This window comes from Pipra filicauda, unplaced genomic scaffold (assembly GCF_003945595.2).
Source record: "Pipra filicauda isolate LSUMZ 115617 unplaced genomic scaffold, ASM394559v2 scaffold91_size2508729_pilon, whole genome shotgun sequence".
Lineage (NCBI taxonomy): Eukaryota > Metazoa > Chordata > Aves > Passeriformes > Pipridae > Pipra > Pipra filicauda.
The window spans coordinates 252,527-266,615 of NW_024105109.1; the positions used below are offsets into that span (position 1 = coordinate 252,527).

Sequence of the window (14,089 nt, forward strand, 5' to 3'; positions counted from 1 at the left end):
CTGTTATCAGCTACTTCTACTAATAAAAGAGATAGAAAGATGGGTACCACAGCAAAGCAGGCCCCTTTGTGGCTCTCGCCTGCAAAGGTTCAAAAAACACAGGAATTTGCATAGATTGGAGGCAAGAAGCAATGGTCTCTAAGAATTAGTTAAAAATAAAAAGAATTAGGAAGACTTTGAGAATAGTAACACAGTTGGGGCTTGTTTTCCATGGTAAAAAGGCACAAGGAATCACAGATTATGTACCTATGAGTCAATTAAATGTACCCAGAATTGGCTCTGAGGCCAAATGGCATGAAAGAGCCTGTTCATACTGTTAAATTCTCTCACTCTCCAGATCAGGGTGTCTATGTTGGAACTGCAATTGGGAGTGCTCCCTGGCCAGTGTCAACTTCTAAATTGGGCCTAGGACTTTTTCAAGATGGGCTTTCAGCCTTGGGCCAAAACTGTGCCTGGAAACATTATAAGTTAGCAGTGTGGATGGCCGAGACACGGTGTCCGAGACTGTTCCTGGCCCTGCTTCATTTATTGCTGTAGATGTAGTCTCTGCATTTAGGTATCTCTCTTCTTATGTGTCCCCGATGTGTGACACTTGAACCCCACCAATTTAAAATTTGATATAGAGATAGAAAGATTGACCACATCAGGTGCTACAGGGATATCAATGAAAACAGGTAGCACAGAATTTAAGTGAGACAAAACCCATGGTGTGAGTTACGCCTCGCATACATCCTAACACACTCTTTTTCTCTGTCTGTCTAATTTGGGCTTTTTCATTATTACTGGCTGAACTGGTAGGACTGTTCATGAGCATATATTGGTCATTCAGAAGGTTCTTTCCCAAATGCCAGGAAAAAAAAAGTGAAAATCATACTCTCGGTGTATGTCTTCACCAACCCCAAAAATCGTTACTACAAACATCTCACCCAGATCCCGGTTTTGAGTTCCTTGAGTACTTGGAAACTGAGTTCACAAAGCTATAGCTTAGCCTGCTTATCAGTAGAAATCATGATGAGACAGCACTGTTGTCGTAGGTTGACCTTGGTCGGATTCTAGGCACCCACTAAAGTCGCTCTGAGCTGTGAGAGGTCACACAGGTAAAACAGAGTTAACGTAGGGTTAATACTAAAACTTATTACTAGCAGGATAAGATCTAAAGAGTGAGAAATAAAACAGTCTTAAACACACTTTCCACCCACCCCTCTTTCCTTTCATGTTCTCCCTCCTCAACCCCACAGCAGTGCAGGGGGACAAGTCCACCCCTTGGGCAACAGGTCTTTCAAATCTGCTGTCCTGTAGGTCACTCTTCCATGGGCTGCAGGGGTACAGCCTGCTCCACCATGGTCCTCACCACAGGTTTCGGGGTGGCCACAGCTCTGAGTCCTTCCCCTGCTCCGTGGGATCCCTCTCATGGGTAACAGTCCTTGATGGACCCCTCCAGCGTGGGCCCCACCTTAGGCAGTAGCTCTTCCATATCTACTGTCCCGAGGGTCACTTCTCCATGGAGGGCAGGGGGGGTCTCTGCACTGCAGTCCTTCATAGGGTGAGCTGTACTGATGTGGATCCCCCACAGGGCCATGAGTCCTACCCAGGAATAACGTGCTCTGGCATGGATTTTCCTCTCCACGGGCCTCAAGTCTCTTGAAGGGCTCCACTCCATCCTGGGCCTTCCGTGGGGGTAACGGCCTTCTTCCATGCATCCATCTGCTCCAGCTGGGGCTTGGCTGCACTGCAGTGGGTCGCCCTGGCCCCAGCCCAGCTTGACTTGGCCAGGGGGTCTAAGGGAGGGCAGTGCCTGCCAGCAGGGGCCACTCTGCTGCCCCGGCCTAGCCCACAGGGCACCCCTCCCCACTCCTCACAGTTCACCTTGGGGGCTTTGGCACTGTCGGTGCTGTTCGGCTCCTTGGGCAGGATGGGCTCCAGCACGGGCTGCTCGCGAGGTGGGCCCATGGGGTCTGCAGGGCCACCCTCCGTGGGGCCGCACACCCTGGCCTCAGCCCTGGCCCCAGCCACCCCTTCGCAGGGGCCACAGCTCGGCTTGGCTGGCACCGCCGAGAGCAGCACAGGTGGTTCGGTCAGGATACCGCTGCCTGCTCCGGGCTAAGTGTCGAGAGGCCCAGGCCAGGCCGCCGCTGCCCCTCCACCACCTCCCGCAGCGGGGGAGGCGATGGGCCCACCCGGGAGCTCAGTCAGCTCTCCCCTGGCCCAAAAAATTCTTCTGTGCAACAAACTTGTTCTTAAATATGTTATCACAGAGGCGTAATTATTGGCTCTCCCTTGGCCAGCAGCAGGAAGTCCCTCCTGTAGTCAGCTATTATTGGCTTCATTGAGGGGGAAACTTCTAGCAACTTCTAACTGAAGCCACCTTATTTAGCCCCCCCGCTACCAAAAACCCAGCCACTTCAGCCCGCAACAACTATGATCCTCTGATGTTCTTTTTGCTGTTGTTAATTTGTTTGGGTTTTCTATTAGTTTAAATAGTTTAATTTCAGCAAATATGTGGCACATGGCTGAAAAAGGGCAGGGTGATGCTAGTCAGAGCCTCCTTAGGACTGAATTGAAAGCTACATTCACATGGCGGAGAGCCTAAGGCCTTGCGGTAGGATCTCCCTGGTGGCTGAGTCACCTCTGCTGTGGTCAGTAGGTGAGAAGGCAAAATTCAGTAGAAGCAAGTAAAGGTGTCTGAAGAGTGTTAATGAAATAACTATATGACCTGGTGGTTGTTTTAATCATGTAATACGCAGGAAAATTTTGAGTGACAGAATCCACATCTTGCTGCTCTGTGTGACAGAGAGGCAAAAAGATCCGTGAGAGTAAACTTCAGTGATATAGGGAAGAAATAGGCAAAATTGTGGGAGGGGGATCAGATGATCTGGCAGGGCATTACTGCCTTATGTAAAGCAATAGGCATATAAGTGTTTATTGGTACTGGTCAGTTTTGCTCAAAATGAGATTGTTCTTGAAAAGTTACCCCACGTTAGTCACTGTTTCAAAGCTATGTGAAAGCTTTGGTAGAGAGTTGTGTAAGTGAACGTTTCCAAACAACCTTGGTGCTGATGGGTAGGTGGTGCCAGAGCTGTGAATATTGCAGAGAAGTGGAGGGCTGCCCCAACACAATGTCTTGCCTCTTCTATGGGAAACCTTAACAGCAAAAAAGAAGTGCATTGTTCAAGAGACAAATGTATGTTCTGTGCCAATGCAGACAGGAGTCTTTCTGCTGTAGGTAATTACATGTAATTCCAAGACTACAGCACTGTCTGATTCGTCTTAGTTCTGAATCCTTATACTTCTACTGGTACTCTTTTCCAGATGGGAGACTGAGGAACAGGAAGCCCAAGATTTGTCTAAGTAGTATGGACCATCTGTACCTAAACAGGAAATGAACTGGGTCTCCAGAGCTCCAGAAAAAGGCTGTCATCATAGGGTCATCTATTTTCACCGTGCCACAATGCTTCTTGTGAAATAAAATGCCTTTTGCTGCTCCCCTGGGAATCTAATTCTGTGTACTGAATAAATAAAACAGTGAAAGCAGGAACAGGAATAATTTTCTCTCTCTTTTAAGAGTCTGCAGGCTAATTTATTCTGGGTTCGTATTCCACCTTTCTTTTATCTACCTTCCACATTTTCTGTATTTTCATCCATGTTTAAAACATGCTGTCTGTTTCACGTCATTCTTTCTTAACAACATAATACTTGACATAATCTGCCCTCTGGATCCTTTCTGTGGTGTAATTATGTTATCTTTGTTGTTATTGATTTCTGTTGCTAGGGGATGGGGTCATGCCACTGCTGGCCAGTTCTTCTTTGCAGCTTAGCTGTATACTTTTAACTCTTAAAGATTTTTCTCCTGAGAACACTGAGTGCCAAGTTTTGAAGTCATAAAAAATGCCAGCAATCCCAGAGGATGATTTTGTCTGAGGAAAGATTGCAAGATTCAATTATAAAATAGGAGAACAAATAGCAATTGAGAGAAATTCTGATCTTAGCTCTTCCTTTCTGAGAGTAGAGTTTGGCCAATGAACTTTGATTTATTTCTTCAGCCCTGCGGTGTTATTTTTCAACAGTTTGAATGTTTCCAAGTCAAAGTATTATAGGATTTCTTTATCAGTTGAACACTTCCAACCGAATAATTTTTTTTCAAAGGGGCATGTCCTTTTGAAATACATAAACTACTTTTGCTGTTCGCTGAGTTTCTGCTTTTTTATTGCATTACATTCCTTTTTCCTTGCAGAGTAGAAATTTGGTTCCACAAAATTAAGGGACTGATGCAGAACTGTTAAGATTTGTATAATATTTGACCAAAAAAAAGGTGAAATATCTGAGGGAGGCTTTTTAAAACAAAATCATTTCTTTCAAAATAAACTGGGATTTGTTTCTATCTAGTTGGCTGATTGGTTTCTTAAGGCAACTTGAGACTGTTATGTGCTGTGCTCCTGGGTGAGATTTTCATAAACTCTTGGGGTAAAATCTGTGGCTTCAGACTTCCCACTTAATCTCTTACAGTCTTACTTCAGCATTTCCCTAAGTAGTTTGACTTCTGCCTGCCTGTCTGAGAGCCTGCTCAAGGATTTTGGAAGTTGGAAGCTCAGCTACTGTGGCCTACAGATTGTTTGCCTATCTGTGAGGTGCCAGATGGGTGCAGACAGGCTATGCCAAACCCTTGTACTTGGTCTACTTCAGCCTGTTCTGGGCTTTGCAGTTGGATAAACTGCTGAGCCCCAGTTGATGTGCTCTGTGGTTGGAAAGAGCTGCCATAACATCATGGCAGGTTCTGTGGAGCTCTAAAATGGTTCACCTGACATCTTCAGATAATTGTGACATATAATAGCAGACTATTTTAAAGGGTTTTTAGCACATTATTTTACCATATCTTGTCTATTGTTTTCTTTTCTTGTATGAGGCTGCCAGTCTTGACCCAGTATTCAGTAATTTTAACACCTAAGATTCTGTAATTAAACACAACTGATTTGATATGTGGCAGAAGGTAGAAGACCCTTTTCCAAACCCTTTCTTTCTGTTTGTCCTTGAAATTTGGATATTACAGATGTGTCTTTCGGAGAGAGTCTCAGAATTGTGTTCCCTTGTACACAATAAATGCCCACCTTGTAATGAATCTGGCATCAGAATCTGTAGTTATATTTAGGTCTGTATCTGTGTTTCTGGCTTGAGCAGGGAAACATTTATCTCTTCCCTTTACCTAAGACCGCTTTTCTTGTAAGAAATACCATTGTGCTTTCTGTATTAGTATGCCTTTCAGACTGCTCTTCTCACTTTGGTGATGAACATGTAGGTAAAAATAGCAAATATATCTGCCATCAAATTGCCTACAGGAAAGGGGGAGTAGTCTCAGAAAGTGACTTTTGAACTTTTAAACCCAAAGAGTTTTCACCAGATGCTTTTTCTTATTCTAACGTAGCCTGAAATATATCCTAAGCTGAATGTTCTTGTGCTAAGGCAAAATGCGCTACTTACAGCTTGCGTGGTTCTTGAAGGAATCATGAGCATTGTGTCATTCAGTGCAGAGTCCTACTCTGCACATACACTCACACGTATACACATACTGCTTTCCTGTAAGGAGACACTGGTTTCTGCAACAAGGCACAGCATGGCCCCGGTTTGAAAGCTGGATAAGCATGGGTACATACAGGATAAGTGTATGAACACCATCACCTCGTTGCCGGCAACCTGTAAACAGTAAGAAGCCAAATACACATACTTTTTTTGCCTCTGTGAGCTTTGCTTTTCCCAAGTCCTTTCCGTCTGTCTGCCTTAGGTGTTGTAGACCTCATGTTCAATGAAACAGCCAACAAGAGAGGTCATATGTTCTAGATGCATGTCCTTTTCCAGGTGTTTGTTACATGCACTAGAAGCAAACTTACTGAGAAAATGATTTATGAAGAAATATCCTAGGAACATGACACAAAACAACTGGTGGGCAATTTTTATGTGAGCAAAAATATAATGTTGTCAAATACTCATGAGAGGAACAGGGGAAAGGATTAATGTCTGCAGAGGGCTCTGCCTTTTTCAAATGCAAACAGTTGCATAGTAAATAGCACTTTTTTTAAACCTCATAAGGCTAAAGGCTTACTTTCTGTTAGAAGATCCCTGTGGTAATGCCAGCCACCCTTTACGAGCTCTGTAGGAACAACATATTTAGTTACAGCTGTCAGAGACAGATTCTTTTCTGCCTGCTCCTTCTCCTGCTGGCAGAGTTCCCAGACTGGACCCATTTGGCTGTCAACTTGTTCACCTGCGTCAGCCAAGAGTGTGCAAAGGCATCCCAGAGCACTTGACTCCAATCTTCCACAAGGTGAGAATAGCTCCATGACAGACACTCTCAGCACGCAGACTCTCAGCACCAGGGATTGCGAGTGTGAGATTCCCCTTCACACTATGTGGAGTCACACACAGTTCCTGACACAATGTGCAACGAGGATGCCCTCCAGCTGCCTGATTAGTACTGGAGCCAGCCAAATCATTGAGCACTTACCTCAGCAATTTCTGTTCCTTATGAGCTAATCCTAAGTAACTGAACATTATTTTTCTACATATAATATAATAAATGCTAACAAGTGATGTGCATGGGAGGAAATGGGGTGAAGCAGAACTATTTGCATATTTGTACAATATTGATTTAATCTGCTTAAGTTGCTCTCTTATTTAGAAAGGTCTTGTTTGGTTCAGATCAACCTGACAATATAAATATAAATCTGCTCATCTATGCTGTAATCCAAGTCTTCAATCAAGCCCCTTGAAGCAGAATTTACCTTTTACACCTTAATTTACATTCATAGTTTATGCAGCAATAAGGAAGTTTTATAATATAAAATCTACATCCTTGGGTAATCCACTAAAAACACTTATTTACAGCTAGAGCAACACAGAAAGGGATTACTAATAGCCTTCCTTTCCCTACTACTGCTGCAGGCAGAAAAGCAATTGAAATAAATTTGGCTTTATGTGCTGTCTAATCAGATGATTCCAGGATTACTGACTCTCTCTGGCTTCTATGGCTGTGAATACATAGAACTGGTCAGTTTTGCAGTGTTGCATTTGTACTCCTGCCATTGAATTCATTCAAGGCATGCTTTGTGAGGTAGGAAGAATAGAATTGGAAAGGTTTGGGAGTCAAGGGAAGAATGTTGGACAGCTGGTTTTGATTTGGATTGGTACAATTCCACTGGGTCAATAAGAGTGTCTGAGTGATGATTCAATACAAAATTTGGCCATAACACTTAGATTCAAGAAAAACGGTGTCCCCAGTTCTATGGAGACTAAGAGGGTCACATATTGGGGTTTTTTGTACATTATCATTCTTTCTTTTTGATGGCTTTTTGAGGGGGAGGGGAACTGTTGGCATGGTATTATGTGTTTGTAGAACCAGTCTGTTTTGTACAGGTTCTATACCCATGGGTAAAAGCAGTCATTCGTTTTACTGCAATTGCATGGCTTGCATGGTGTACAATAGTTTCAATGACAGCTTTGCAAATGGAGTCTTGGACTTTCTGAACCAGGTACGGAATTTACTGAGGAAGGTGGTATAGGCATTTGGATTACATCCTTGAGCTATTGCTTTGCAAAATGTATCTCCAGTCTGATCTGGAATCCTGTGGTGTGCTCAGCATCGTAGAAGAGATACATGCATATAGCCTTGTGCTTCACAGTGATTTTGAAGAGAGGGGAATATGTCAAAACTGTAAATGGCTTTATTTTAACCTTCTCAGCCACCCAGCTGCAACTGCCCAGCCTCCAATCTTGTTCTCATTTCCATGGGGCTTTATCAGTTCTGTTGTAGAATCCTGATTCTATGAATACTGAAGTCCTCCTGCCTGAGCTGGCAATGGCCAGTGCTAAGGGGTAGTTTTCCTTTCTTTCTCTGTACTCTTTTGAGCATTTGGGGTTACACAGAAGGCACTGAGCTAATCATCAAAGACCTAGTCTTCAAGTCCTTCCTTAATTTCTACTCATTACTGACTCAAGCAAGGATCAATTGACTTCCTTGAGTTCAGCCTCAGCAAAAAAAACAAATTAAGGACTTGGCCTCATGTCTGATGTCATACTCCATTTCCTTTCACTTTAACTGTGCATTTTTCAGGTAGTGAAACTGCAGTAGAGAAGGTGGAGAGGACTTGTTTTGAACATGGATTCTTCAAGTTATCAAGCATTGCCGGTGTGCTTTTTTCCACAAGACAAAGTAGATGTGGGTTCTTGAGAGAGCTGTGAGAAAATGACAGTCGTGTCACTAGCATGTAAGAACCCAGTGGGGAAATTGGTACTAGTTTCTTTGAATACACGGAATATAGGCAGTTATTTGAACAAGTGATTACTCATAAAAACTCTGCAGTCCTCTTTAGAGCTCTTTATCTTATCTGCTGCAGGTCATGATGGCATTTCCTGGCTCAAAGAGGACCCCAAAATGCCACAGGATAAGATAAGTGCTGTTTCCTGCCCTGGCACACCCAACACTGCCTGCCATGCCCTCAAGGGCAAGCAAACTTTGTCTGTTCTTTGGAGATATATATATATATATAAACACATATAAAAACATACTTATATATGTATATATGTAGACAATAGATAGCTTCTTTATCACTGTTTGTTGATTCAATTAATTCTCCATTTGGGAATGAAATTTTAATTCAAATAAATTAATAACGTGGAGTGACAATCCCATTTTTCCCTCTCAGTGTTGTCAGGGAGACTTAGCTGACTCCAAGTTCTCCTTTTTGAGGTCAGAGTCTTAGGCAAGAGCAAAGCCTCCCTCAGGCTATGCTCCATTCTTGCATATTTAGGCTCTAAAGAAAAAGAGAGAAAAAGACTTAGTCTTCTAGATCTCCTACTCCCAACTGCTTCATGAGTGCTCTGAAAGGGCTTTGCCCTTTCCAATTCTAGTTAGCATCTCTGATTCAAAAGACCAAACAAATACATGATTGTTCCATAGATATGTCTGCCTCAGTTGAATGTCATTACTGGAATGCTGTCAGAGTAGATATCCTGTAGTTTCTTTGAGACAGATGCATTCTGTCTGTGCCAAATATACTGGCAAACACGCAAACACACACAAGTACACACTCACGCAAATACATTTGTGAAGGGTTCTCAAGCAGCCTAGCTGCTTGCAAATATCAGAGATAGCTAAGGAAGCAGGGCATTCAATAATCCTGGGCAACCTCAACAGATGATGTTATTGTAGATCCTAACAAAGAGTGGACAGCAATGAAATTCTCTGTGTCCCTCCACAGAAGTGACATTCGCCTCTGTGAGAGAATAACTTTTGGTTCTACAGCTCAGCAAGTGAGGTTCAGAGCAATGCGGAACATGCACCTTCCCTTCAGCTAACAGGTTTCAAAGTTTTTTCAGGCTGAGTAAAATATTCATAGTTACAGTTACTTACTTTCAAGATTCTTTTGTTTAAAAAGCACTTTGGTAATTTCCAGCAGGCACAAACCAAAGCTTGCAAGAACAACCATGTGCTCTTTAATGGCTTGCTGCAACTCTATTTTTACACGTTTGGATTTTGATAGGAAATGCTCTAAATGACCTTAGTTACCTCATTGGTATTTGCCACATGTTGCTTTTTACATCCTGTTTCACATTGTTCAACTATTAATTACCTTTACAGGGGGACCAAACAAGACAGGCTTCCTCCCACCCCAACTGCCCAATCTGTTGTTTCATTACGACTCAATTTTTCACAGCTCTTTCTTCCTCCAGCACAACCCTCCTTTTGGCTATTGGCTTCTGTTCGTCATTTCTGTTTTCCCCTTAGTACCTGTAAATACCCTGGGTACAAAAGAAAAAAGTAACTGAAAGATTCTGAGGCTACTTTGTGCTGTATGGGTTCTGCCTTTTCTTCCAGTCTGCAAGAAACCAGCAGAGTTTCAGCTGGTGTGAATTCCTGAAACTCCATTGCCCTTCAATGGAGCTGCAATGATATATACCAGCAAAAGATCTGGTGACCTTTAGCTTCTACTTATTTTTTCAACTACAAAATCATCATGAAACCTGTACCAGGACATAGAAGAAGTGAGGAGCAGCAACTCTATAGATAAAAGTTCAGGATCCATTTTAATGAAAGAGACTGGAGCATCACTGTGATATTGTTATTAATCGCACTGTCAGTTTGGAGCTCCATCCTGCTCTTCCTTGGTTCAATCAGAAAAGTCATGCTGCTCCTGTAAACCAAAATCAGGCCCAACCTGAGGATGGGAATAAATACCAGTCCAATTCTTTAATCAGTCTTCAGCCCATGAATCTCTAAGTTGTTTCACTTACATCAGTGGTAATTACTCCATCTGTAATGAACAAGCTCCCACTAAGCATGGGGGGTTCATTGAAAAGCAATTAATCTTCCTCACCAGAATTTTGCCCATAATCAGATGACTCTGCTTTTTAATGGAATTTAAGAACCAATGCTGTACAAATAATAACTTTCATTTACATCAAAGGAAAAGTCAAACCTACTTCATCCATTTTTTTTATAACCTGTTCTGTTCCTTAACAAACCCTAAGAAGGAAACAAATAGTCTACATAAATCACTTTTAGGCTACCTGTGTCCCCATCTGGGGATAGGTCTATTTTTATATATGTATGTTTATCTATTTATACGTATTTGTGTATATATTTTTATCTATTTATATTTATGTGGTTGGGCACACAGAGAAAGGAAATGGATGGATCACAGAAAAGGGAGGCATAATTTCCATCTGCAATGTAATGTACATGTAAAATTTGTGGAATGCAGAGTGTTTCAGGAAAAGAAGGACAGGCCAGAACTTTTCGAATTTTTGTATTTGGAGAAAACTTAAAATTGTTATTTATTGTCTTTCAACAAAACTGTTATCTATTGCAACTACTTCACAACTAGTGAGGAAATACTACATATTCTTTCTTTATCTCCAACAAAGGCAAGAAGAGTATAACCTAACTCCAAAGAAAAGCAGCAGTTTACTAAAACAGCTTCTTTTTCTAAAGTGTCAGACGTCTGACCACAACTTACTTTGAATGGTACTTACAGACTGGATCTTTCTGGATATTACCCATATGAAATGCTTTGTTGATTCTCCCAGTGCTTGGGCATAGATATTTGAAAAACATGGTTGTGGATAAGATGGTTCTGTGCAGCATGGTGATCACCACAGTATCTGAAAATCCACCTTCACTCGTTAGCAGACTGCTTCAGTACCAAGATAGTAAAAATTCACAGGTTCTGTTGCCTTACCACAGGCATTGACAGACAGAAACAAATGCATCTTAAAATAACCTCAGGAAGGCACAGCTTTGTTATTTTGTTTTCTTTTCTGTGCAAGAGAAGAACATTTTATTTAATTACTTGGCCACAAGTGAAATTAAACGTCTCTGCTAGGTTTTTTGCAATGTATGTCTGAGAAGTGGTGCAGCACAGAGGCAGGATCAAGTACTACCTCTCTGGGAATGCTCTGGACATAAAAAAACCCAAAGATTTTGTGGGTTCTTCAGTTTGCAAGCAACATCCTGTAGAGGTATATTGCTCTACCTTGTTTGCAGCAAACAGTAGAACATTGGAAACTTTCTGAGAAGAAAAGAGTTTTCAGTTTCTCAGACATCAGCATTGCTTTTGCTAAGTGGAGGCACAGCTCATTCCAGCAGTTCTGTGCTGGAATTCATATTTTATTGATTTACATTCAGCATAAGCATTCTAGACACATTGCAAAGTGAATTTTATACCACACGTAGATTGTTTGGTTTCTTTCAGAAGTGTTTGCTTAATTAAAGTGTACTATGCCATAAGGTTGTTCAATGCCTACCTTCCACACCATATTTCTGCCTCTTACTTGCTGTTACAAGCTTCACAGTTGAGCATCCATGCCTTGTCTTGTATCTCTTTCAGTGGGAAGAGTTGCTAGAGAGGCTATGTTCTTGTCTGAGAAAGAATACTCAGATCCTTCTTCTTAGCTTAACTTTTTCTCTGCCTTACAATCAATACTTGGAAAAGTACAAGTGTTTCAGAATGTTGTTTAACTTCAACATAATTGAGAAAAATATATTTTGCTATCTGGGAGTTTGGAGAGTGCAGAGACTGGTAGCTAAGAGCTGCCAACAGCCCAGACCAATTATTATCTGTGTTTTAGACAAAAAACAATGAAACTCCAATTAGGAAAACAAGGCTTGAATTTTCTGAGTTAGTCTAAATAACTCTGAGAACTAGATTGCTCAGCCTCAGTGAATATACTAAATCAATTTCCACAAACCTCTGCTTTTACAGACACTTCTGGTTACTATATTCAAGCCCACAAGCTCTTTGTTATTTAAATCATAACTATGGAATTGTATTTCACTTTTTTCATAAAACCACAATAAAGTATGTGATTCTAACAAAAATAAAAGCAGGCAGAGTATGAAGATGGAGCTAATTTTTAACACCTGTAATCACAGAACTCTTTCCTTATAAGATATTTTTGTGATTGGGGCACTGAAGAAATAACAGTCCATAAAATTGAATCAACACTCTTTAAATCCAATAGGTAAAGTTAGTTTACGTGCAAAATAATCTACAAAATCAATTACCTACACAGTTTCTATGTGGCTGTTTATATTAACTGCATTCATTTAGAGGAAAACTTATCTCTGGGTAGATCAATATAATTCCCTAGAAGTCTACTGAACTACTCAGAGACTGAAGTCGGTCCTTTATGTGTAGAATGTTAGTGATTCAAGCTTTAGTCTGGAAAGTATTGGTAGCTACCACAAGGATTTTCCATCTGCATTTTGCTGCTGTATCTCCTAGCCTACACCAGTGATAAGAATAGCATCTGATAAGGCCTGTCTGTGACTTTGAGGTCTGAGTTTGCTGAGGAGCTGTAGTGCTGGAAAAGCCCCAGAGAGTTCTGGCTAACTCAGTCAGGAAATTCTCTTCAGTAGCTTGTGCTGCAATGTCAGCTCTGCATCCAGCTCGTACACTATGGGCACTATACATCTCACTTGCAAGCAGGGAACCTACAGCAAGGAACCTACAGTACTAGAAGGTGGGGAAATCTCAAATCTATCCTCAGCTTAAGGAGAAAGAAAGACCTCACAGGCTGGGAGAGGATATTCAGCAGTTCAGTCTTAAATTTCCACATGGAAAGTATTTGTAAAATCATTGGATGAAAGGGACTGTTATGGTATAGTTTAGCACACCAATATTTTTTAGAATATCAAGCATATATATTGGTATGTTCCAGATGTGGACCATAGAAGAGAGAGAACATTAAATTTATGATGTGAAAGCTTCTTCATTGACACAGAGTTCTCTACATTTCCATTTGACCACTGTGTAAGTTCAGGAGTTTCTAAGTGCTTTCTGTGCCCTCTTTTCTTTTAACACTCAGTCTCCTTAGATGATCCAGAAGGTCATCTAAGGAGGCCTAATAGTCTCTAATGGCATGTGGTGACAGGGAGGCATGTATATCTGCAACCTCATGATCTCCTCCTAAAGCAGAAATTATTACAAACCACTCCACACCAGTTGTTTAGATGTCAGTATCAAACAAAAGGATGTGGATCAAATTCCTCTTCACTTGTCAATGGGAGGACTGTCTATAAAGAAGAAAGGCCTTTGAAGGAAATGAGCAAAATCATCAGCACTGGTGAATATAGAGTGGGCAAGCACATTCTCTAAAGAAAATTAACTTTTAAAGATGAAATGCCCAAAAAACTTCAAAGTTGATGTCAATTAATCTAATCACAAAGTACAAAATATTTCAGTTGTTAACTGTATTGGCATACAGTGGCTATTTTCTGCTGCCTCAGCACTGTGGTATAGTTTTTATGCATCTTTTTTCTTGCTACTTATGAATTGTTTCAAATTAACATACTTCATCAGCTATATCCCCCACAAAGGAATTGATGTGCAGCTGGAGCAAATGAGGCAGTAGGATGAGAAGTAATGCTAGAGGAAGAAAATACATTGCAACCAACATGAGGCCCATATTGACAGGTTTCTCAGGTCTTTGTCCTACCAGATATGCCCTGTCTCTACTGCTTCATTATTCTCATAGAAAATTTAGATTTTTTTATATCCAAGAAAAATCACCTAAGTCTGATTTATTTTTGTTGTCTCTTATT

General features: G+C 41.3%; 1 long non-coding RNA gene across 1 annotated transcript; it reads left to right on the forward strand.

Annotated features, from left to right (window-relative positions):
* Window positions 1-1,698: 1,698 nt before the first annotated feature.
* On the forward strand, window positions 1,699-3,497 carry LOC113994362. The gene is made up of 2 exons (XR_005567206.1): window positions 1,699-1,940; window positions 3,310-3,497. It is a non-coding gene; the product is annotated as an uncharacterized LOC113994362 (long non-coding RNA).
* Window positions 3,498-14,089: the final 10,592 nt, after the last annotated feature.